We start from the raw sequence: 23,639 nt of genomic DNA, 5'->3' as shown, positions 1-23,639 counted from the left end.
GACGCGGCGCCCCGGCGGCTGTGTAAAGGGGCAGAGGTCTGGTGGTGTTCGCCTTTAGCCCAATATGTTGTGTTCTGTAGGCAATAACAGCCTCCAGTCTTTTCTATTTTATTTTATTTTTTAAAACATTCTCCCCTCTGAAGTATAGTTTTTCCTAAAAGAGAAGCAGCTTAGACTCAGAACAAAGCCAGCAGGCACGAAGCTTGTCAGTTGTACCTCACTTCGAGCAAGAAAACAGAACGGAGCGTGCTGCTCCTGAACCCACCACGGAGATATTTTTGACACAAAAAGTACTAGCAGATTTCTTCATAGTCTCACTGTTTTTAAAGCATTACGATATTCCTCCTTTCCACGCTTTTCCCATGGGGTACGTTTTTCCGCGTGTTTCTCAGGTCTGAGAAATGTGGCAGTATTGGGTGGAGTCTCAAGTTCCGTGTTGCTGTTTAGCATCCCGGAACACTGCAGCTCCCGATGATACCGGCTTTCATTCGCAAACTGTGGACGAATCTGAGACCTCTTGTGGAGTCTTTTAGGCGTTACGTCCTCTAGTGTCGGTTTTGTTTTGCTGTTTGAAAAATAAAAACCCGGCGGAGCTTTTAGAGGCTCCTTCCAGCAGAGGGAGACATCTGACCGTGGAATTCAAACGGAGCCGGTGTTCTTGTAGCTTGTTTTATCAATATACATATAAAACTCAATGTTCAAATTAACTAGTTCGATAAGTAATTTAGCTCATTGATTTTTGGGCATATCCTAAGTGCCATTACAAGCTACGGATATTTTAAATGCCATTACCTAATAGAAGGAATGTTTTAAGCACCTTTTATTGATTTTATTACTGCTTTATTTTGCTGTCTTGGTTTAAAATCATTTTAACCACTCTGTAATCAAGAAGAAATATATCGTTGGTGAAATACAGTCAATTTCCTAAAAACCTTTGACATCGTTAAATAAGGAATTACAGTTGTTAAATCATGTCAGGCAATAACCGAGGGACAGAAAAGATATAAAATTTGGAGCAGTGGGCCAGCATACCAGTAAGCTGTTCTGACCTTTGGCATTCAGACTCCGTATGTGACAATCACACTTCAATTCTGTTCTTGGGTCTTACATCAGTCAGAAGAGATTTAAAATCTCAGCATGCCAGGAAGGTTGTTGAAGGATAACGGAGTATGATCTAGAGACAATTAAGGGGCATTTTAATGACCTGCTGTGACTTTTTGTTAAAATTACTCTCTAACTTAGTGCATTTGAAGTTTCATTTGCTGGATTGTATTGCTGGTAGTTTAGTGTATTGATGTTATACACAAAAGGAGTAAATTGAGTCTGCTCATAGGGATTTCAGTTACTTCCCTTCCCAGCTCTTTTGACTTGAGAAGATTATCAGTATTATTGAGCTAATCAGCTGGTAGATGTAGACTGGGAATACAGGCAATATGTTGCTTAATCAAAGAATTGAAAAGTAAGTAATGAATGTTGGTGCTCAATAAAAAACAGCTAATGAGTTGATTGCATTGATGCCTTATGTAATTTAACTGTAGAGTGGCAAACATCAATACTTATTTATGATTTGGCTCATGATTGCTGAGCTGAAATTCAAAGTTTAGAGACGTTCTCCTGTAAGCGAGCACCTGGTGACTGACCTGGAGAGGGGAGGTTCCTCCCCTCCGGAACAAATGACTCAGTCATTAGTTGTTGGGCTGTACTTCTCTTCTCCTTTCTTTTCCTTTATTTTTATTTTAAGGTATAGATAACTTTTCAGAGGTTTAAGAACGATTCTCTGAATTGAAAAATTAGAAGAACAAATTGCCATAAAACAGTTATATAATCATGAATTTGACTTCTAATGTTAAACCGACCTTTGGTCTTCCTTGAATAATGACCTTGATAACCTCAAGGGGGAAGTCACCATCCCAGATGCATCGTGCTGTCTGTGGGGGCGGACCTCTGCTGTGTTTTGGCTCGCCATCCCATTATCGGTTTCGTTAGTGTCAGTAGTGACTGTGCATTTTGAAAGAAAGTTCATCAGCAGAAAATCACACACTGTCTTGAACGGCATGACCTGCAACTCTGTTCTGAATTCGCTTCATTCTGAATTCACTTTTTGCCCTAATTCTCTTCCTTTTAATTTGTTAGGTGTCGTTAGCTCTGCTCAAGTTCTTACTGTCACACAGAAGGACGCCTCTGTAGGCTTTTCCAAACCAAGCTCTGCTGCTGTCGGCTGCTGTGTCACTAGCAGGATGAAAACTGTTGGTGCCGAGATCCTCAGTCTTTTCTATGCCTTTTGTCACGTTCTGGCCTCTTTTCCAGCCCTGGGGATCAGGAATGTTGGACCTTCCATCAGGAACTGGTATTTGTCTGTAAACTGCAAAGTGTTTAGATGCTTCAGAAACTTGCTTTCTATTTCTATAAAATGTCCTGTGTCATGTTCATGCCTAGGTGCTTGTTAGACTAGTGACGTTCTCTGGGCAGCCCTCAACCATGGTGTTATGAAGTCTGCTTGCTGGCTGCTTTCTAATTTAACTAATGCTGGCCTACAAGACCACAGTAATGTGGTGGAGGGACACTTTTAATGGTTGTATCCCTCGCTTTCTCCTTTCAGTCTGTCAATATTGGTGAAGGGGAGCAGTGTGAATTTGTAATAGTGGTGGTGGGGGAACAAATGGAGATAATTCTGCCAGTGGAATCACAGAAGCATCTGGTCGTCTATAGACTAGGGAAGGCATACGTTTACTGAGTACGTTCAGTTTGTATTTCTAGGTGTTCTTTCCAGCTGTGAGAGTTAGAAACATAGCAGTGCTTTAAATGAAAATACCAGCATGCTGCAGTTAACAACCTCAGTTCATCGAGCACGTGAATGGAGCCTTGGATGACTGCTCAATAGCCTGTGCCCTCCCGACTTACCGCCTGCTTTGTGTATTTTTCCATCGTGTCTGAGGAGACAAGAGGCTGCTGTTTGTCTATCGGTAGCCTCCCCTCGGGAAGGGTTTGGTTACCTGTGCCTCGCAGCCTCTCCCAGGGACCCGCTTCTCTACCCACCTAAAGGGCAGAGTGTGTGAGGGAAGCTGTCAGCAAAAAGAGGGTGGGCTGCAGGCGGGAGGACGGCAAGTCCTGCGGAAGGCAGTAACGCTTCAGCCTGATTTGCTTTTTCTCTGTAGCTCTGCAGTGCCTGCTAGTGATAAGTGACATTCGTGGGACTGGGGCTACAACAGATCCACGCAGCTGGGATATATTGCTGCCTCATGCTTTGGATCCTAATCCTAAATGAGACTTGCTAATATGCTCCTTTAATACTGGTTTTCTTTATTTTTAAATAAAGTCTTTATTTTTTTTCTAGGTAGATGAAGAAGGGGGAAATATGTTTAAAAAGACTATGCTTACTAGAATATGTTTTCATTGAGATGCCTTTTAAAATGTGTTAAAAACCCACTCGGGAAGAGTGAGGCTTTCTTTAGACCTGTCGATAGTTTGTCACATAATACCTTTATGCTACCGGTTCAAACAGGAAATATTTATTTCCCTATAAGTAAGTGTAGCTTTGTCCAAATAACTGCAGCTTCCTGTTAAGATTTCCTCGACCAGACTGTGCCTTTAACTGTTTTAGGAAGAATGATGCTGCCTGGAATTGAACGGGGATAATGCAAGCCATGGAAGGAAAACAAAGCCACCACAACATTAGTTCTAATTTGTTTTGGTTAAACTGTAATTCAGTGAAATGCTGATGCTGTATGCTCAAAGCATGATGCCATGAAGAATGTACTTAGCCAAACTTCAAAGTATGTATCAGTTTGCTTCTGAAGACCTCTAAATTGGAGCAATAAACATTTTTTTTTCCAAGTCTCTGTTCCAGAACATAATTTCTTAAAGTAAACTTTTAAATCTGTAATTATAAATTGTTCTGTTTACTTCTTTGCAATCTGATCTTTAAATACTTGTGTTGTAGTCATTTATTTGTTTCTGTGTAAAGTACTGTTGCTTGACCAAAAGGTAGATTTGTAAAACTCATGCTATTTACCATAATTTGGCCATCCGTAAACATCGCAGTTGGCAGTGAATTTAAAAATTTCTGTCCATACCTGTGGGTTAGCTGGTAACTCAAATGATCCTTATCCTTCCAAAAACAGTATCGTAGTTGAATTTTGACCAATAATTTTTGGATGTAGAATAGGTACTTTCTTCAGGTAAGAACAGCTCGAAGAAGAACTGTCAACATCTAATGTGAAGCTTTGGAAAAATCCTTCCTGTTTTACACTCTATACTTAAGATTTTGTTGTTCTGTCCAGAAATCAGAGGGTATAGAAATGCCAGAAAAAAATGTTAATAACTAAATCACCGACTCTATTTTTTGTATTTCAATACAGCATGAATTACTTATTTTATTCTGCTGCTTCTGCTACAAAATGATTTTTTTTTGAAAGCAGTGGAAACAGTTTAAAAAAAAAAAAAGCACAACAGGTTCCAGTCATACTCATTTTTCCACACCTTGAGGACTAGCAAATTCTTTAATATGAGATTTTATTTGTACAAAGCAAAACTTCAAAACCACTCAAAAGCTTTCTTATTAACTGCTGTCAGTCCTTTGATTTACAAGGGCAATAAAGATCTAGAGGGGGCACATTTATCATGGAGTTCAGCACACCAGGAGCCATTTTCTCAAGCGGTAAAGCCAAGTGATAAAATGAGTTCTTTTGTTCTATAACCAAGACACATTCCCTATTTTTAAAAATGTGTGTTGGACTTCTTGGCTTGTAGTTTGGCTGTGTTCCTGTAATACTCCATTTATAAATAATGAAAAATTGCTAACATGCAGATGCCGATGATGCATCTGGAAAAACAGACTTTCTGAAGGAAAGAAACTTACTTTCAACTTTGGTTTATTTGCTAACTCTTTCTCCAGTGCTAATTTTTGTATGATTTCTTTTTCACAGCACTTTTAAAAGTAGAGTTTTTTTTTTTTTTTAAAGTGATCATATACCTCTGCAAAGCTGAAAGAATTCTGATTAGGAAGCAATTAAAAATTAAGAGCCATGCTTTTAAGGTATATTTCTAGTTTGCTTCAGTTGCTTCATCTGTTTCTAGACTTGTATCTGAGTGACTTTTTGAAGGCTGTTCTTTAATGTGAGCAGATTGCAAAAATTATTTCCCTGTCTAGACCAAAATATTGATGGCTTGTATGGACCCTCTGTTAACAGACATAGCTGTGTGGGACACCTTGCAAGAGTAAATACCTATTGCATGTGAGCAAGGGGCTCAGAATCTGGCCATAAATAAACTGTGTCCGGACGTGTGTGTGTATGTACATAGATATTATATAAAAGTCAATTCTGTTTGTTCCACGAAAGTGCTGCCACCTTCAGTCTCTTCCAGGGAAAGAGGAACATCGCTGCCTCCACCAGGCTGCTGCTGACAGTGGGCAAAGTCCAGCTATGCGCAGCTGTCCAGTGTCGCCGCACAGGCAGCCTCAAAATACGAGTAGTAGCACAGACTTATGTAAAGTACTTGTTAATATAACTGAATAAAATAATCTTTAATTCTTGACCTAAAACAAAGTGGAGTTGCTTCTGACGCTTTGGCTTCAGTTGGGCTGCTGTCAGAACACATCGAAGAGTGAGTCTGAAAAAGACAGAGGCATTAAACCTTGTTTATATTTAAATTGGCACCACGCTCTGGTGCCCTTAGAGCTACAGCAGTGCTGCAGTAGTCCCCATTTGTCCCCAAGTTATGCAAAGCATGATGGATGGGCTTGCAAGGCATTTTGGACAATAGCTGTTTCTTTGGTTTTATTCTTGGTTTCTTTTGTAGATAGGCTTTTAAGAAAAGCCATGTTGTAAGCAGACTGCTCTTGTAGCAAAGTCACCACGTTGCTCTCTAAGGTGCTGCTATCTGAGCAAAAGCACTGAGCACAAAGACCAAGGTGCACCTGCCCTACTACACTTTCTTTGACTGTGGTCAGCAGCAGATTTGTAGATGAGTGTTAGAACGCGCCAGACATACAGTGGTACTGTTGGACTAAGAAATGTGGAGCAGCACAAATCTTGCCAAGCCTTCCTATCGATCCTAAACAGTCTTCAACTGCTCAATTCTTCATTCACTGTATTCTGCATTAAATAGTTCGGGAGTAGGACTCAGATTATGATCACTCTAGTTCCTACGCCCTGAAAACATTGCTAAGATATTATTATTTTTTCTTTCTTCTTTTTTTTTTTTTTTTTTATTTCTTTCTTTCTTTATTTTGGTGGCTGACTTATTGTAGTTACTTATCCAGAAGGAAGCAGCTATTACAGCAGCCAGAAGACCCCACCATAACTGCTCTGTTAGCATATGGAAAACTAAGGCTTTGGTTGACCTATCATGGCAATCATTTGTAGCAGAGGGATTTTGCAGATCTCTTTGCTGTAATTTTATGTTGGCACTTGAAATTTAGCAAGAACAGACTTAGTCTAGCAGGCCCACCTTTCTGTATAGCTGTGTATGTTACTTCTGATACTTATTGTATCGTAAAGCCTTTAGTCTCTGATATTTAAAATCAGGAATTATAAGTTTTTTTTTTTTTTTTTTTAAACCCTGGGGCCTCTTATACTGTAGTGTCTTGAGAGATCCTAAAGCTCTGGAAAAAAAATTGAATACTTTTTATTTTATGAAGCAGTTTTGGGGTCAGTTTTTCTAAAATGAATGCTTTTATGTTGGATAGTTTAAAGACCATCTGTTAACTGAAACCAACCATAAGTGAAGTTTCAGTTATGTTTCCTATTAGTCGTGTATCTTTCCTATTAGTCATGTATGAAAGAATACAGAGACATCCAACAGAACTCAAAACAAAAATTGAAAAAGCAGATGTTGAAGCTGTGTTGGCTTGTTGCTTTCCTTTTACAGGAGCAAGTAATTATTAATGAATCACAAAAATACTATAAGACTAGTTTTGTAAACTGTTATCTAGAATCACGGTGAAGATGTATTTCTGATTACTGTATATTGCAGTTGAAAATTGGAGTATTTTACTTGGAGACACTGAAGAGGGTTAAAAAAAATAGATCTTGAATGTTATGTCTGGAAGCATACAATGAAAGATAAAATACAAAATTTTAAATAGTTATGCACTTCTAGTCTCTCAGGGCTCATTTATTATGTTGTCATGGTGAGCAACGAATAAAAAAATAAAATAAAAAGGCTGTTCCTTGGGTAGTTGTGACTTATTGGTAGTTATCTTTTACAAGAGTTCCATGCTGACTTAAGTAAAGATCTCTGAGGAAAAAAAACAAACTTTATTTTTCAAATACATTCAGCTAAGAGCTCACAGCCTTCCATGACACCACACTGAATTATTATTAGTGTACACTGCTGTGAGAATAACACTCACTGCTGTTTAACAACAATGTCTTTCCATGGAATTTCAGAAAGCCAGTAGGAAAATGAAAGGCAGAATTGAGAGCTGAAGCAGAATTAAAACAGTCCATTCTGAAGCCAGGATCCTTCCATCACTGCTTCTGTAAGAAGAATTAACATGTACCGTATATGCACTTCCATATGATTTGGTTGAGAAATTTCTAATAGCTTGCGTATGTTAAGGAGAAAGTCCTCTCTTCCCTGAATAAAATCTCTTTAAGCGTATTTCATTCAGACTTTCTCTTTTTTCTCTCCTTAGCCTGTAATCAAATATCACGAATGTGCATGATTTTGTCTATATAAAGCTTCATTTCTCATGGAGAGTGGAGGTTAATTAATTTTTTGCTTACTTATATCATAATGGAAGATAATGTGTTGCACTTGGTAGATGATGAGATTAAAAGAGTTGGGAATTAACAGCCGTGTCTAGACTGTTGTGTGAGGTTGTTCACAGAGACTGTCCCAGGATCCCTGGCTGAAATGCCATGTGAGCAGGCTCCTGAGCCTACTCCATCCCCTTGTGTTCAGGCTGCAGAGGGCACCTGGGCCTGTGGGTGCTATGCCTGCCCTCGCGTCCTCCTCCTGCCGGGGTCGAAGGTCTGTGTGTGCAGTTTGGGAGCTGCGGCCACCAAATTTAGGAGGGCACAGATCGGTCAAGTGTCACAAACTGTAGCCACTGCAAGGACACTGAATTACTGTTGTGAGGAGCAAATCGCTTCACTGTCCTCATGGGTGCAGCTATGGCCAAAACCTTAAGTGCTTACTGCCAGTAAAAATCTTGCAGAAATTCTAGGTCTGAGAGACTCCGTCTCTGGTCCTGTGGAGGTTACACAAGACACATCAGAAATAAACTAAAGGAAACTAGGGCTTGGCTCACAGGGCAATGCAACAGCACTTAATAGAAAATGGGCATCGATGGGAAGACTTTCTGGCCCTAATACCCAAAGTGTTACCCATATTTAAAATAGTTCTGTCAACACCTTTTTGCCCTAAACGTGGTATACAGTCCCACCAAAGACATCCCTCCTTAGTCTGTCTCGGGGCACCCTTCATATCCTGTTCAAGGCAGATTACCAGGGCACTTGGGCACCTTGGGCAGTGGAAGACTCTCCTACAAGTGAAATGTTACGGTAGCACGGTGGTAACCAAACCCAATGGCTCCATCAGCCTCTGTGGCCTGGCTGCTGTGCTTGTCTCCAAGCCCCTTGCCTGTTATAAGACTGGATTTAGGGAGAAGTTGACTTTGAAGACTCCTAGCTCATCTGCAAAGGTCTCCTCTCAATCAGCTGCCTGTGCTGAGTGTAGGTTCAGCTGTCCCCAAGGCCTCGGAATGCGAATGTTTAAAGGTGAGAGGAGTGTAAGGCACCTGGATTCCCCTGAAGTCCTGTGACACCAAGGCCAAGATGCTATGAAGGAAGAAGTAAATTAGCCTTGAAGGGGCTTTAACAGGATAAGGTTGGTGTAGTCAGTGTTTATGTCTTGTTCTGCTACTGCTTCATTTATGTATGGTTTAGATAAAATCACTTTTTTGTTTTGATAGCTGTTTCATTTAGAAAATGAAAAATTAGTGACTCAAGTGTAGTGTTTTGAAATTCTTGTATTGGACGTGTTTGAGAAATGCTGGTAGTAATAATGTAATTATTCTTGTTTAAAGAGCGTCAAAATTATTTCATTGGACCGAGGAAGCACAGATTTGCTTTAAATGGCTTCCTTTTGTGGGATCAGGTGTCCGTGGGGAAGGTGCAGGGTCCGGCAGAGGTCGGGGAGTGCTGTTTCACACGTTGCCAGTGACAGAGTTTCTCTCTCTTATATTTGTAACAGTGCTTTTTAATAGGACACTTTACCGCCTCTGCTGGTCCCAATACCCCGTTTGTCACAGTTTTAGAATAACGGATAAACACATATTCTTTCAGAAGAACAAACTGTTTTTCTACCATTTCTCTGGAAGCCTGATAGGTAAAAATATGGAAAAAATAAAATAAACCTCCTATGGCAACTATTTTCTTTTAGAGAAAACACATATTTTAGGATAGCATTTACAAAAGCTTTATTGGTACTGCATTACAATCTTTCAAAACTGTTTCCATAACTATCAGGAACTTAAAATGTATTTATTTTATTTCAAGACTCAGGCAGTTATAAATCCTGTACCACCTAGGTCTGTGCTTTATAGACCAAATTTACTGTTGTTCTTAATGTTGTGCTGCGTTAATTATGTTGAAACAAAATGTCTATGATAGGAATGTTGTGTTTGTTTTCCTTGCCTTCTCTAGAAGGATGACTTCCCTGCCTGGCTACAGCCAATGCAGGCCCATGCCTGCATCTGCCCAGTGCGTCCTCCCGGTGCTCCCTGGTGGCTGTGCCTTGCCCCCCGCAGCCCAAACCTCACTGCCTCCAGCCAGCTGAATAACTGAGTCCGCCTTGGCGCTGGGGTTATCGAAATGCAAATGTTACTGAAAATGCACAGGGACCCCTTCCACATGTGTCAGACAGTCTCATTTGCTGCTAGCGGCAGCAATTCATGCCAGGTGCAGTGAATACTTCTCACATGTTCAATAACTTCTGTGACATCCTACCTGCTACAGGCTGTGGATAGTTGTGTTGTTTGATATCATTTGCCACATTTCCCATGTAGGTAAAGCAACCAACGTATGTATATTTGTATAGTAGTTCATAAGTCAGTAGCTTAATGTAAGTAAAAATCAGCTTTTTCACTTGAGTCTGTTCAGACTACATAATCATGAAGAAAATGAGGCAATGATATCTTGAATTAAGAAAAAAAAAGCTGTAATTATCATTCTAACTGCTTTTAAAAGTGCATTTTTTGTATAAATACAGAAAAAACATCAAAATACATGGCATCTAAAGAACTTCTTTACGCTTAATATTTTTGGTATTACCCTGCCATTGTTATGAATGGTGCTGTCCAGGTGATGGGAGCTGCTAGGTGCTGGGACCTCTCCTCTGAAGGTAAATCTAATTGGCCATATGGCTGTTAGTCTGCACGTTTTTCATAGATAGTATATAAATCTGTCCTATTTAAATGTTACTTTTAAGAGAGAGTGAAATTGTAATCTCAAGACATTCCACACCTCTTCAGAATCAGTGTAGAAAGAATAGAAAATACAAAATACACATTTTCTTTGTCCCATTTTGAGAATCTCTTGTTACTTTTTTGTTTATTTGTTTGCTTGTTTTCATGGCAGTCTATTGGGGTAAAAGTTGATCGGTTTGTGTGTGTGTGTGTAATAAATATTAAGAGGACAGAAGACTGAAGAGTTCTTCAGAGAGGGCCTCTTGGATCAAATGGCCATAGTCATTTAAATTTAGTGAAGGAAAACATTGTACAAGGTGAGATATAATCACTGAATGGTGAACTTTTAGATTACTTTTGTAACAGATAAACTGATTGCTTTCCATTAAAAAAAATAAAATCTTTTCTGGTGGTGCATCATGGAGACAATTACCCACATGCTCTTTTCATATTAAAGCATTATATGCTGTCTTTGTTGATGGAAAATGCATAAGGTTTTCGAAAGATTGCTTTCTTGGCTTATGGAAAAAATGTCGTTCTAGCTCATCCATTCTCAGATTCTGGTGATAGTCCTTTTAATTTCCCTTTGCTCTTATTGGATTCTGGAAAAGGTTAATTAGTTATCCACTGAGCTTGATAGAAGAAGATTTTTTAGAATATAATATTAAGAAATGTTCTACTGGGGTATGAAGGTAACACCACAAGGGGGTACTATAATTTTATCAAATTTGTCTTGGTAAGTTGGTTTATTAAGGTAAAGTGATTACAGCCTGCAGAGTTAATTTTAATATGCTAATATACCACAGCAAGTCGGGAACTTAAATAAAATGATACAATTAATTTAAATTTATGGCAGATAGAGAAGCTTTGTAAGGTCATCTGTATGTTACATTAGGATTGCATATAGGCTTACAAGATTTTAAAGGCAGTTTTCTCATAAGCAAACTTCAGGTGGTTGCTGTATGCACTTTTTTGACCTTTGCACGAAGAAGTTAGTATAGTTCTGTGCAAAGTAGCTTGTTTTCATGCAAGAAAAATAACCTTTTAGTCTCTGAATACAGAAAGCTAATGTCAGATGTGTATATGTTTTAATGGTTTTAATACCCGTGTAAAGGTGGAAATTTATTAGGACTTGATTTTTTTTTTCCCATTGGAAAAACACATTGGTATTCTTCCTTTAGTGACATAATTGCTCTCGATTAAACCTTTTGATAAAATATTTTAATATGACATGCTGTTGGGCATATTGTGGCAGGAATTGTGTTGCTCATTGTTTGTGGAGGAATGGGCATTGCTTTTGTTTTGTTTTCAAAGGGGTGGAATGTCAGCACTGTAAAATATCTAGGCCGTTGAATTTTTATGTCACTGCTATGCTCAGATAGTGCCTTACTGAGCTCTAGAAGAATAGGGTAAAAATGAATTTAGCAGAAACAGACTTTTTGAAAATCTTGCTATTATATTTGGCTACAGAAACTAGAGAAAAAAAAAAGAAAAAAAAAAAAGAATAGGGGAGCCAAAGAAGAATATAATGAAGCAGAAGTTATGGAAGACTACTTCTAACATTTCATTTTTATGTAGCCTATTGCTACTTGGCTGCTTTATTTACCTGGAGTAAAATTTAACTGAGCAGATAACTGCTCCTGGTAGCGGGAAGCCATGAATTCTACCTAGGGTCTCTGGGTGCATCACGCAAATATGAAGCACCACCACCAGAAGTAATGAGTGCTTAGTGGAAGGTAGATGGGTGTTAAGTCTGTAGGGCAGCTGTGGGGCATATGAGAGAGAGAACTGATAGCAGTGGTTTTTCTGTTGTCTTTGGAGACTTCAAGGTCCACAGAGAGCCAAGTTAGAAAACAGGAAAGAAATAATGTGTCAGTAGAACACATTAGAAAATATTTTGTGATTTCTACAGAAGATAACTAATTTTTCATTTGAGTGATCCTGTTGAGTGAGGTTTACTTTCATTAGGAAGTTCCTAAGATCACTGTTTCCCCTCAGGATATGGAAAACCAGATTGCACATCAACAAACCAGTCAAGAGGCTAGTTTGCCAGAGACAGTAATTGGCAATGATGTAACAAAATGGGTTTTTCCAAATGCTTTTAAAGATGTTTTCCATGTCCATTTGCAGTCTGTTATTAAAATCTACACATAGCATCTGTGTATATTGAAGGGCACACTGAACTGACAAGGTCAGTGTTGCAAACCTGCAATTGATGCAAGGAGGCGAATGTCTGAAACCCACAGTCACTTGAGGATCGATCCAGGTTATTAGTAAAATCTGACAGATTTCTTTTTCTTTTTTTTTTTTTTCCTGAAGTCCATGTATTGTACAGGCCTCAGAGAAATGAGGATTATAGTGACAGTATCCTTACCAGTGGGACTCAGTCCTTATCTAGTTTGTAAAAGGCAAGCAAATCACCGTTACCCATGCAGTGAATTGAGTGCTTCCTATTGCTACGTTTGTGTCCCTGTGTGAGGAAATACACAGACAATGTTGAACTTGGCTTTTTGGCAGAGCGCATGGAATCTGACATTTTAGAAGGTCATAATGAGTCAGCTTTTGCAGAAAACAGGTCTCGCTTTACTATGATCACTGTTTTCTGTTTTACTATGATCAATGGTTTCCAGAGATTCGGCTTTCTCCGAGAAACTGTACACCAACAGAAGAGGAGTAGAGAAGAATTTCACCTCCAGTGGCAGCTAAATGTTGCTCCTTGATGTCATGGCTTTCTATGGCTGTTTCTTGTCTTTGTATTGAAGTTGTACTCAAAGAACACCATCAGAACTTCATCAATAGGTTGCATGTCTTAGTGTTCTGCATCTTCTGTGACAAGGGCAGGAGCCTGGATTTAAGGACACTTAAATAACAATAAAGGGGTCTGATTTCCATGGGTATGAGTATCGTCCCATTTAGGAAGACTGCAGACAAAATGTTGCAAAATTTGGAGTTCTAATAAGAACGTTTATTCACAGAAACTTTGATGAATGTAACTTATTTTACAATAAAAAACCACAAATTAATGCATTATAGAATTATATAACAATTTATTGACATTAAATGATCAAATTATATGCACAATTAATTTTTTATTAAATAAGAAATAATGTATGCAATATTATGATAATCTTCTGAAGTATAACAAGTTTTTTAACTTTAACAGCACCATGCACTGCGCCTCTGCTTCTCAGGGGGCTAATGTTAAAAGTAAGGCATTCAGCAATTGAAAAGGAAATTATAAAATTAGTCACTTGAGTAATTTAAACATGCAAATAAGTATCCCAACTGTGTTGATACCAGATTTAGCTGAATTTACTAGGGCTGCTTTGACTTTATCACCCTAATTATTTCTGCTTTGTGTCAGACTGCAGAAAGACAGAATTATCTGTTACAGAAGTTTCTTGTGGCACTCCTGTATTACTGTATTGTATGTTCACTAATGCACTCACTGGCAAAAATTTATTCCAAGTTTTTTTCCTCCTAATTAGCTGAAGAAAGGCAATCAAGACTGTTCTATCACTGCTTCTACCATCAGAATACCAGATATTTGAAGAGACTTAGGTTTTACTCGTTGAGCTGATTGAAGTCTGATGTATGTATGTTTTATATCCAGCGGTACAGCATAAGCGATTGAATTGTATGTATGGGAGCCTCTCTTGAATCCAGTGAATATTACCTGTGAGAATGACGTGCCAGGCTGGGCCATCATTGTGCTGTAGGATGCGTGTTACTTCTAGAAGAGCTGCTGCCTGGAAGCACGTCTCATAAAAGCCCCGTCAGTGGTTTGCCATCATTGCCCTTCCCTGCGTGTACCCTGCTGGCACGCAGACACCCTGGTGAGGGGCTGGGGCCCTGCTGCAGTGCAGACGTGAACCGGATCCATTTCCCTGAACAGCACGCACTGCATGGCAGGCAGGGACAATGGGCAGAGGGAGATGGTGGGATGGTGAGCAGGAACATTAGCAATGGCTGCGTGCACCTCACCTGTCCACGGTGGAGTAATTACAAGCATTACGACAGAGGAGGGCTCAGTCTGCAGGGGGATTATGAGGTACATCTGTTATTTGTGATGCTGCTACGCAACAGCTGTGTCAGAGGAGAGGGTGAATATATCCTGCTTTGAAATGAGCTGCCAAACAGCTTAGGTGAAGTTAAGATGAAGATGCTAATGGTGAACACCACCGCCGCCGCCACCAGGTAAGGCCCTTTATAAACTTCTAGCTCTCTAAGTGGTGAACTACCTTGAAAATGAAGATGCATTTTTTTCTTTTTTTTTTTCTGTATAGTAAAGAGGATAAACAATAGGCAGAATTACGAAGATGGATTTCTCATATAAAAAAAAAAGAGGCAAGATAATGATTCTTGAGGCAACCTTTTAAATGAGTAAAATTTGAGCGAGGTTGCATTTATCAAATCTGTAGAGAAGAAGGTTGTAGGAGTTATGATGTTACGTGATGAAGACTTGGTCAAGACATTTAGCTGGATGAAAAGGAAAAGTCATGTCCTAATAATGTCAGGCAGGAAAAAGCAATAACTTAGATTTGATGGAAGGAAGAGAAAGAAAAATGAAACTTGGGTAATGGCCAAGTTATAAGTCTAAACAATAGAAGATGGTGATCATTGTTTCTGAAGATGAGTCAGAAGAAACAAGGAATGCCTGAAGGCAAGAACTGAAAGGTGTGCTTTCGTAAAACTGTCTTTAATCTTATGGCTGGATATACTCATGAAAGAAAGGGACTATGATTTTAGCTTGGACTGGGGAGGAAAAGCAGGAGAAAAGAGAAAGAGAGGCCTTAGTCTGAACCTAACAGAGAGAGTGAATTTGCTTAACGAGAAGGTATATGGTTGAAACATTACAGCTTTCTTAAATGCTGGCATGTCCTCAGCTGTGTCTGAGGTCTGCATACCCAGTGCACCAAGCAGTGCCATCAGTGTGGCTGCAGTTCTCTGTGTGGGTCCATCCCAGTACAACGTACAGCTGCCCAGGTGGCTGAGCTCTTTGCCGTCCAGGGACGGAGAGAATAGATTATTCTGTTGTGCCTTTCCAAAGGAGACTTTCACAGTGGAGAAAACTGAACGGAGTTTGCCTCCTGTTTGTTGTCTGAGTGGCACAAATTAAGCAGAAGAGGGCAATGGATCAGCCTTTGATCTGTTGTTTAGTCATCTCTTCTATGTTTGCTGTGATGATTGTGAGTTTGGCGATACTCTGCCTTTCTTTGTCATGTCTAGATTTCTTTTCTCCTCTCCTTTTGTGGTGTCTAATTTGACATTAAAATATATCATGCTATTATGAAAATATAAATATATTATTATAGGAAATCTTATCTATGAGAAACTAGTTAAATCTTGCAAGAGGAATAATGATGAAAATAAATGCATGACACAATTGCACTTGCAGGACTGCTTTTAGGCATATTAATCTCAAAGAATGTTCATATAGAATACTAAGATGAGAAATAAGAGAGCAGTCTCCACCAACATCATGTCCAGAAGCTCCCTGCTGAGCTTTGCTGGACCAGCAGGTGTAAAAGTTATGTTATTAAATTGATTTAGTCCTTGTTACTGGTGTTTGGATGAGCATTCAGAGGACACAAGTTTTTTTTTTTTTTTTTCCCCCCTTGAAGGTATTTTACTGATAAAAGGTTGAGAGGCAAACAGACATTTCTTATTTTTTGGCATAAGTTTTTGATTTTTTTCCCCATGAACTGTACATAACCACATTTTCCACATATGGATAAAAATGGAAATAATCTTTGCAGCTATGGATATTTCTTAATATTAGTTGAAAGTAAAGATACACATAGGGCTTCTGCTCTATAAAAAAGGTGAGAAAACAAATAAGAACAAGTGTTAATTCATGTACACAGGATTTGCGTCTGCACAGCAGGTGTAAATGCTACATTAATGCTGGAAATATCTGTCCTGCTGTGTAGTTTTCCTTCCTTTTTATTACTTCAGTGTTTGGTCTCGTATGAATGCACCATACTTATTTGCATGTTATCACAACAGATTTCTCTTTGCTTTTAGTTATCCATATAAAGAGAGAGGTGCTCCCCATGACCTCAATAAAGTATTCAAATCAAATATTATGGCAAAAATATTTTGGTTTTCGTAGTGCTGTGCTGTGTGTGTGTATATATATATATGTACATATATAGACCCACTATTTTTAGTCTAGGTTATTAATTGCACACAAAAATGCTAAATAAAAAGAATGTTATTAAATATGCAATGTCAAACACTTCTAATTATGGAAACGTCAGAAGTAGGGTTCAGTGGGAATCTCCAAGAGATCGAATTGAAAATTATCTAGGCCGTGTGACTCAAAGCATCTAGCATTGCTGATCATTTTTTGTGTAAAAACAAATCCCATAAACTTAGTCTCTGAAAACGCACACCACATTGCAGATGACACCCCCTGTTAGCAGGCTGGAGGTTAGCATCTATGGAACATACAATTACTGAGTACCTCTGGCAAGTCTGATTTAACCGAGTCGCTTAAAATTGCAGAAGTCTCTCCAGGGGAAGGATGAAATTCAGTTCTCCAGGGAAGCACTTAGTTGTCTGGAACCTGCAGAATTTTCTTCTTCTCGCTGCACCAGACTGGCCTGACCTGTGTTTCAGAAACCATTAGCTTGCGGCTGTGTTACTGCCATGGAGCTCAAAAATGTATCTTTAATCAAAGTCTGCTTTTCAGAAAGGAAGTCAAATCTTGATCTGTAAACACACAGAGATGGAGAATCCACACTTAGTGTGGGGAGCGTAACTTCTCTGTGATTAGTACTGCTGTCACAGAGACTTGAGCTGAGCGCCCAGTTTGAATTAGTCTGTTCTCAGGCTAATGATAGGGGTTTTTCTGTAAAGTCCCTCTCCCTTGCCTTTGTCTCATGGGAACCCAACAGCTGTGTCACAGCTGGGATGGGATAAAAGGAGCCCGTGTATCCGTGCTGGCCGCTTTGCAGGTCCCAAGCTCCCGCTTGGACAGAAAGCTGGGTTGTGGTATCTTGCTGTGGTGTGGAGGCTCAGCAGCCTGTGATGCTCTGTGGCAGTCCCAGCTGTGTTGTGTGTCTCTTGTGCTGCTTTGGCTCATGCTGGGCATCCCCCTGGCACATCATCAGGCCGCCCTGAAATGACACGTGTCAAGTCAGGATCTTGCATTCTGGTGCTACAGGACCTAACAGAGCTGATTGTGAAACCTTCACTTATTATAAAGTACAGATACTACTATATTATTTTATATGCTAAGTTTATTCAAGAATTGGATACAAAAATCTCGGTGGACAATGCCTCATTTTTTGTTGTTATTTTTGCAAATTACTACTTATTTTAAACCTTTGTATATGAATAACAGTGAAAACTTAGAACAGAGGATTTACTCTGTTCTGGCTCTCCATTGAGTCTGTGGCCTCCTTATCATAAGGTAGATATTGTGGAAATAATTGTTCTTTATTCTATGAGAATTATAAGGAAAACAACAACATACAAAATTCAAATTTATTTGTTAACTTGGTTTTGCCATCTGCACAAACTCTCAGTCAATGCTTGTCCTTCAGGATGAACTGAATGTGGTATATGTTCTCTTCTGTTTTGGTCTGTATTTTGCCTCTTTATTTTATTAATTCTGTATAATCCTCTGCAAGGGTCAAACAAAGGCATTGTATAGAGGGGACTATATATAATATATATATTTAATGGAAATGAATGCAGTAAGTGGAAGAGGGCTGAAAGCACATAAAGAAGACAAGCATGCCATCAGTCATTTTAAGTTACTCCTCCAGACTGCTTTATATGGCACTCACATTTTTCCAGTATATTTTTCTGATAATGCTTTATGTATTTTACTTGACACAGCAGGTACCTGAGATTTGTACTTTCATATATGTGAATAACAAAATGGGCTCTTTATTTAAAATTGGTATTTTTACACTGTTTTATGCAGCAAAGTGATGAATTGGTGTACCAGTACTTCGAACTGGCAGGTCAGTAAAGTGTAGTTATAGTCAGAGCATTGACTGTAAAAGTTACATCATGGAATCCTAGTTTTATTCTTTTTCAATGAGTCCAGCAAAATTGCAGTTTACAATCTTAAAAACTTTTTTTCCTTCTTCCCCTATATGCAGATTCTGGCCTTTGAAAACCCATCTGTTTTCTTTCTGTCTCATACATTATCCTCAGTAATAAGGGCTCTACAGTCAGAGCTTGGTGAGTGCTTCTGTTTATGGTGTGTGAGGCAAGGCAAGCTGCGGTTTGTGCTTCCTGATATGTGTTGCTTCTGCTGGGATAAAAAGAATTGAAATTTTTTTAAATTACAGTAAGCAAAAACAAAAAAAAAAAAAGGAAAGTGCAGAGAAGAAGAAAAGAAGAAAGGGCTATTTTCATATTGGTACTTCCCTGTTCATAACTAGAATTTAAAGACTACTGTAGGGACATGTTTGTAAACAAACAACAAGACAAAATGTGCCCCAAGGCAAAAAGATTGCCTGCACTCTTTGCCTTGCAAAGGTGACGGGTAGGGGGACCCGTTGCAGGGCTGCAAGCCCTTGGCCGCTGTTTAGGGTTCTTTTGCTGGTTTCTGATGCAAGGTGGTCCAGGTGGTCTGCTGCTTGGAAAGCTCCTCAGCTGTGCTCCACTTCCCTTGGGAAGCTAAGATAGGGCTGTGTTTTCAGCAGTTTAGAAAAGCTCATCTTTCAGGTCTTCAATACACAATCAAATACTTAATCATAAGTTCAAATTAGGCTGAGGATGTTTGGAGATGAACGTAGTCAGGACCCCAGGCAGAGAACGCAGTGTTTCAGGGCAGTATCAGCGCCCGCTCCCCAGGGACGAGCAGCTCCGCGATGCTCCCGGGCACCTTGCCGCCCTGCGTCAGCAGCGGGCTTTGGGCTCTTCCCCAGGGTGTTCCTGGAGCTCCCAGGGGGCAGCAAAATGTCTCTCAAAAATGTGTAACTTAATGAAGTAGTTGCTCTGCAAAGAATGAGCTGGATGAGGTAGCATTCAAAATATGTGCTCGTTCCTCTTCTAACCTAAAAAGTATATTTTTTGTTCTCTGATGTCACAGGGCCAAACTTTCTCTCTTCAGTGACTTTAGAAAGAAGTCTGTGATTCTGATACTGTGTTAGATGCTTTGAGGACTGTGTAATTAACATCTGAAAGCATTGCTTAATAGCTTGTCTTCATACATTTATTTTTCCTTCTCTAGAAAAAAGTGTTGATATTTTAAGCATTTTAGCTGCTGCTTCTTATTTTTTTGCTTCCTTTTATGACATAAAAATTCAGTTTGCTGGTTCATTTTGAGCCTGACTGGAAGGCTAAGTTTGTTTATTTTGGCAGCTTAGTTGTAGATCGGCCAAGAGGAAAATGAAAAACTGTAGCCTGTAGGCATTCTGCGTGTGCTTATCTAAATACTGCTGGGAGCAGGGATAACTGTCTTTTTCATAGTGGAGAATCCACACTATGCAGGAAAAGTATCGGGGAGAAGGCTCGCTTGTTTATCTTTTCTCGTTTTATCATCCAGTTATACACGGGGTCTTCAGTGTGACCAGTCAGTTGTGAAGCTGGCCGTGGTGTCAGCTCACCTACGCTCAGTAAGCAGAGGGAGGTAGGGCCTGAAGTACTTTTGTCCAATAGAAGTTTAAATCAATATAACAAATATCTGTTTTTTCCTTCTCCTCTTGTTTTAAAAATAATTAGAGACTGTGCGTCTCCTGCATACGTGTATCAATGTAGCAGTAAATCAGGAAAAAAAAAATCATTAGGCTCCTTTTTTGGTGCTGTAAGCCCAAAAAGGGAATGCATTCCATAAGAGCGGGCACAGCTGAGGGGTACCCTCAAGAGCTCTGCTCTGTGCTTCGCACTCAAGGCCGGGCGCTCTGGGGTTTATTGCTGTCGTCCCAGACACTTTAACGTTTTACCAGTCCTGTCGGTACCCGGGTGGGGCGTGCAGGGAATGCAGAGGGAGTCTTGCTGTGGCTCTGACCCCAGGCAGCGCCCAACCTGGAGCAGCTTCTGCATCCCATCTTTCAGGGCGGCCGCAGCTGTGTAGGGCTTTGCACCTGGGAGCCGGCAGGTAAGGTAGGGACACCTCATTCCTTCTCCAGTGGGATTTGCACGTGTGGTATGCTCCTGTACTGATGTGAGATACTGAATACCTTTGTATTTTACAAATCCTGTGGTGCTTACTTTTAATTTGCTTTTATGCAGTGCAAGGGAAAACAGCATTACCGTATATTTCACATTGAAGCATTTTAAAGATCTGTAAATATGAACTTTTCAACAAGCTTTATCACTTTGCATTATGCTTCATGTGCTGTTTATCATCAGGGTGTGTGGGAATGTTTTCTTACAAGAGATGATGAACGTGCAAAATCTTAATTCAATGAAAGTCTGTAACAGTTCAAACACTATTGCTGTTCTGTTAAAGAAAAATAATAATAATAAAAAAGACACTAGTGAAATAGGGAAAAGACACTAGATCCAGAAAGTGAGGAATGTGTGTTTAATGATCTTCTTAAAATGCTCCTTGATAAAAGGCATCTAACCTAGCCTCTGAGGACTTGGATACTGTTTTTTATGCTACGATGCCACAAATTATTCCTTCTGTTATTCTAATCATACACGTACACTAAAGCCTAATAAAATTCTTCCTTATTTATCTGAGGGGGGAAAAAAGTATTTTTTTCTATTGAGAAGCCTAACAGCTGGGCTGCAGTGGATTGGCTGATGAGAAGCTAACTCCAGAGACACAGCTCTTTCACGAAAATTACTTTGACAGAAAAATCTCATCCATGTGGCCAGAATTCATGTAATTTATAAGTAATTAGGGTGGTAGCATTTGGTAGCTTTGGGGTGGCGAGGGCCATATTTAATGCTGCTGTGGGCAGCGTGTCCGAGGCAGCGCTCACGCCACCTTCACACATGCAGGGGAAGGGAATGGACTGTCTGGGCTTCCCTGCCAGCCCCGGTGTGCCTATGCGGGGCGAGAACGGTGTTATATATCTTACTTGGGACTAGCCCTAATTGTATTCCCTTAGTTTCACTGCCTAAGTGCATTTCCCTGCCTTCTGCCCCTGATCCTATTGCAACAGAAATCGCAGGCTGTGATTCAATAAAAGCGACATCTGTCTGTGCTGTTGGGTTTGATCTGCTGGATGCAGGCAAGGCTCGCTTGTGCGCTTTTCTTACGCAAGTCTGGGACAAACTAAGCTGTAGAGCTGAAGTGTGAGCCTGTCCTGCATGGGGCCATGGGCGGGCGTCGTGCCCCATCCTGCGCGGGGCCGTGGTGGTGCTGGACTGGCTGGAGCCCAGCCTGTGCCTCCCTGGGGCTCGCTCCCAAGTGCCGGGGGATTTGTGGCCTTGGGAAAGGATCAGCGTGATCCCTGCTGCCTTCTGTATGATTGCAGATGCAGATGGGCTCAGCGGTATGCAGGCCACGCGCAGGTTTGGGTGTACCCAAGTTCATTTTGTGTCTCGCCCATTTCTTTCACTAAATTCCCCTTTTATTTTTCCCTTCCGAGTGCCGTGAGGCACAGTGTCCCAGCTGGGGGCTCCCAACACATGGGAAATGAAGACACTTTCTGCATAAATTCTGTTTCCTCATTACCTGATATTGCCCTGTGCTTAACACAGTGTGCAGTGGTTCGGGCGCTATCAGAGTGGAGCCAGTGCTTGGGCAGAGCAAGGGGACGGTGCCTGGTGCGCGGTGCCCCCGTTCCACAGTGAGCAGAGCAGATTTCCCCCCGAAGAAAACATGAGGAAAACATCTTGCTTTAAGAGAGATATTTAATATGTTTTTCATATTTGGAAAGCAGTTAATGTCTGGGAATGTCCTTTTGCTCCCTGGCCAGCACGATTAATATTACTTTAGATCTTTTTTTAAAAAAAATTTAGATTAGAAGTGATTTATCTGCAATGAAAGTAACAGCAACTACTTCCTGTGTATTAATACTTAAGGTTGCTTTCTTTTAAGCATTATTTTGGGGAGGGTAAAAGCTTTTAAAAACAAACATGTTTCAAATTATTTTTAGATTAAAATACTTTATGGAAAAAGAGCTGAATTTTAGCGCATGAGCAGTAAAACAGGAAGTCAGGACTTTGGAAAAACACAGATGTCAAAAGGCTGAGCAAAAACGGGCTTTCCATTGCCTCCAGCTAATTGCACGGAGCGCCTAATGAGGATGCATCTGTGGTTGTGCCCAAGGGGCCCGGGAGAAAGCTGCCAGGCGCAGGTGGCAAAGTCTTGCCTGGCATACCTGTCAAGTAGCACATCATTGTGTGTTTCATGCAGGTGTATAAAGAGTGGCTCAAATATTTCAGCATGCATACGAGCAGGTTTGTCAGAATCAGCTTCAGGTAGGCTCTTTTTTTTAGGTGGTAAAAATTATTTTTTCTCATTTGATTTTTTTGTACTTTTTTGAGATAACAGGTGTTGTTTTTTTTGCTCGGTATTCAGACCGTGACCTTTGTGAATGCTCTGGTTACATACAAACTGAAGTGCTAGATATAAGTAGGCTTAGTTCAATTCAAAATTGCAATTGTGCATAAAATCTACTGCAGGAAAACGTAATTTATTATTGGAAATGATGTTTAATTACATTAAAGCAATATTTTAGCCTCTTTTGCATCAAGTTCTGATCAATAAATACTTGTTCTGTGGAAAGATCTCAACAAAACAAGCTTGTGATCTGCATCTTCCATCGATGAGGGAAACCACAGTTGCCAACATTTCATATCATTACTTTGTAAATTATTCAGATTAGCTAAAAATTGGCTGCTGCCTTGTTTCCCTTTCCCTAATGCACCTTCAGGCAGAGCACTCCTTCCTCCTGCTCAGGGCCCTGCTCAAATGTGGCAAATGTTGTCTGGGCAGTGAGCAGAGACCAGCGGGCTGGGATGCGTAGGATTTGTATCCCTGCTTTTTCTTCTAATAGTGTTCTGCCTTTGGCTGTGCCATGTCTAATTAATAATAGTGTATTAAGAAACAAGACTAGTCTATTGAGTCGGTAATGCATGAATAAGCTAAAAGGATAACCCAAGTTACTTCTTCCCTACTTAGGGAAAATAGAACTTAAGTTTTCATTTTGTATTAAAGACCTTCCTGCTATGATAGCACATTATGTGCCACATACATGATTTTCAAAGGAAGCATGATTTATCCTTCTCATTTGATTAAAGGCTGGAATGAATAACACTTTTTTACTTGCACCTTCCATTATGATCTTACAGAAGC

The sequence above is a fragment of the Cygnus olor genome, chromosome 12 (assembly GCF_009769625.2).
Source record: "Cygnus olor isolate bCygOlo1 chromosome 12, bCygOlo1.pri.v2, whole genome shotgun sequence".
In the NCBI taxonomy this organism is placed as follows: Eukaryota; Metazoa; Chordata; class Aves; order Anseriformes; family Anatidae; genus Cygnus; species Cygnus olor.
The sequence above is the reverse complement of the archived record's forward strand: the minus strand, read 5'-3'. Positions refer to the sequence as shown.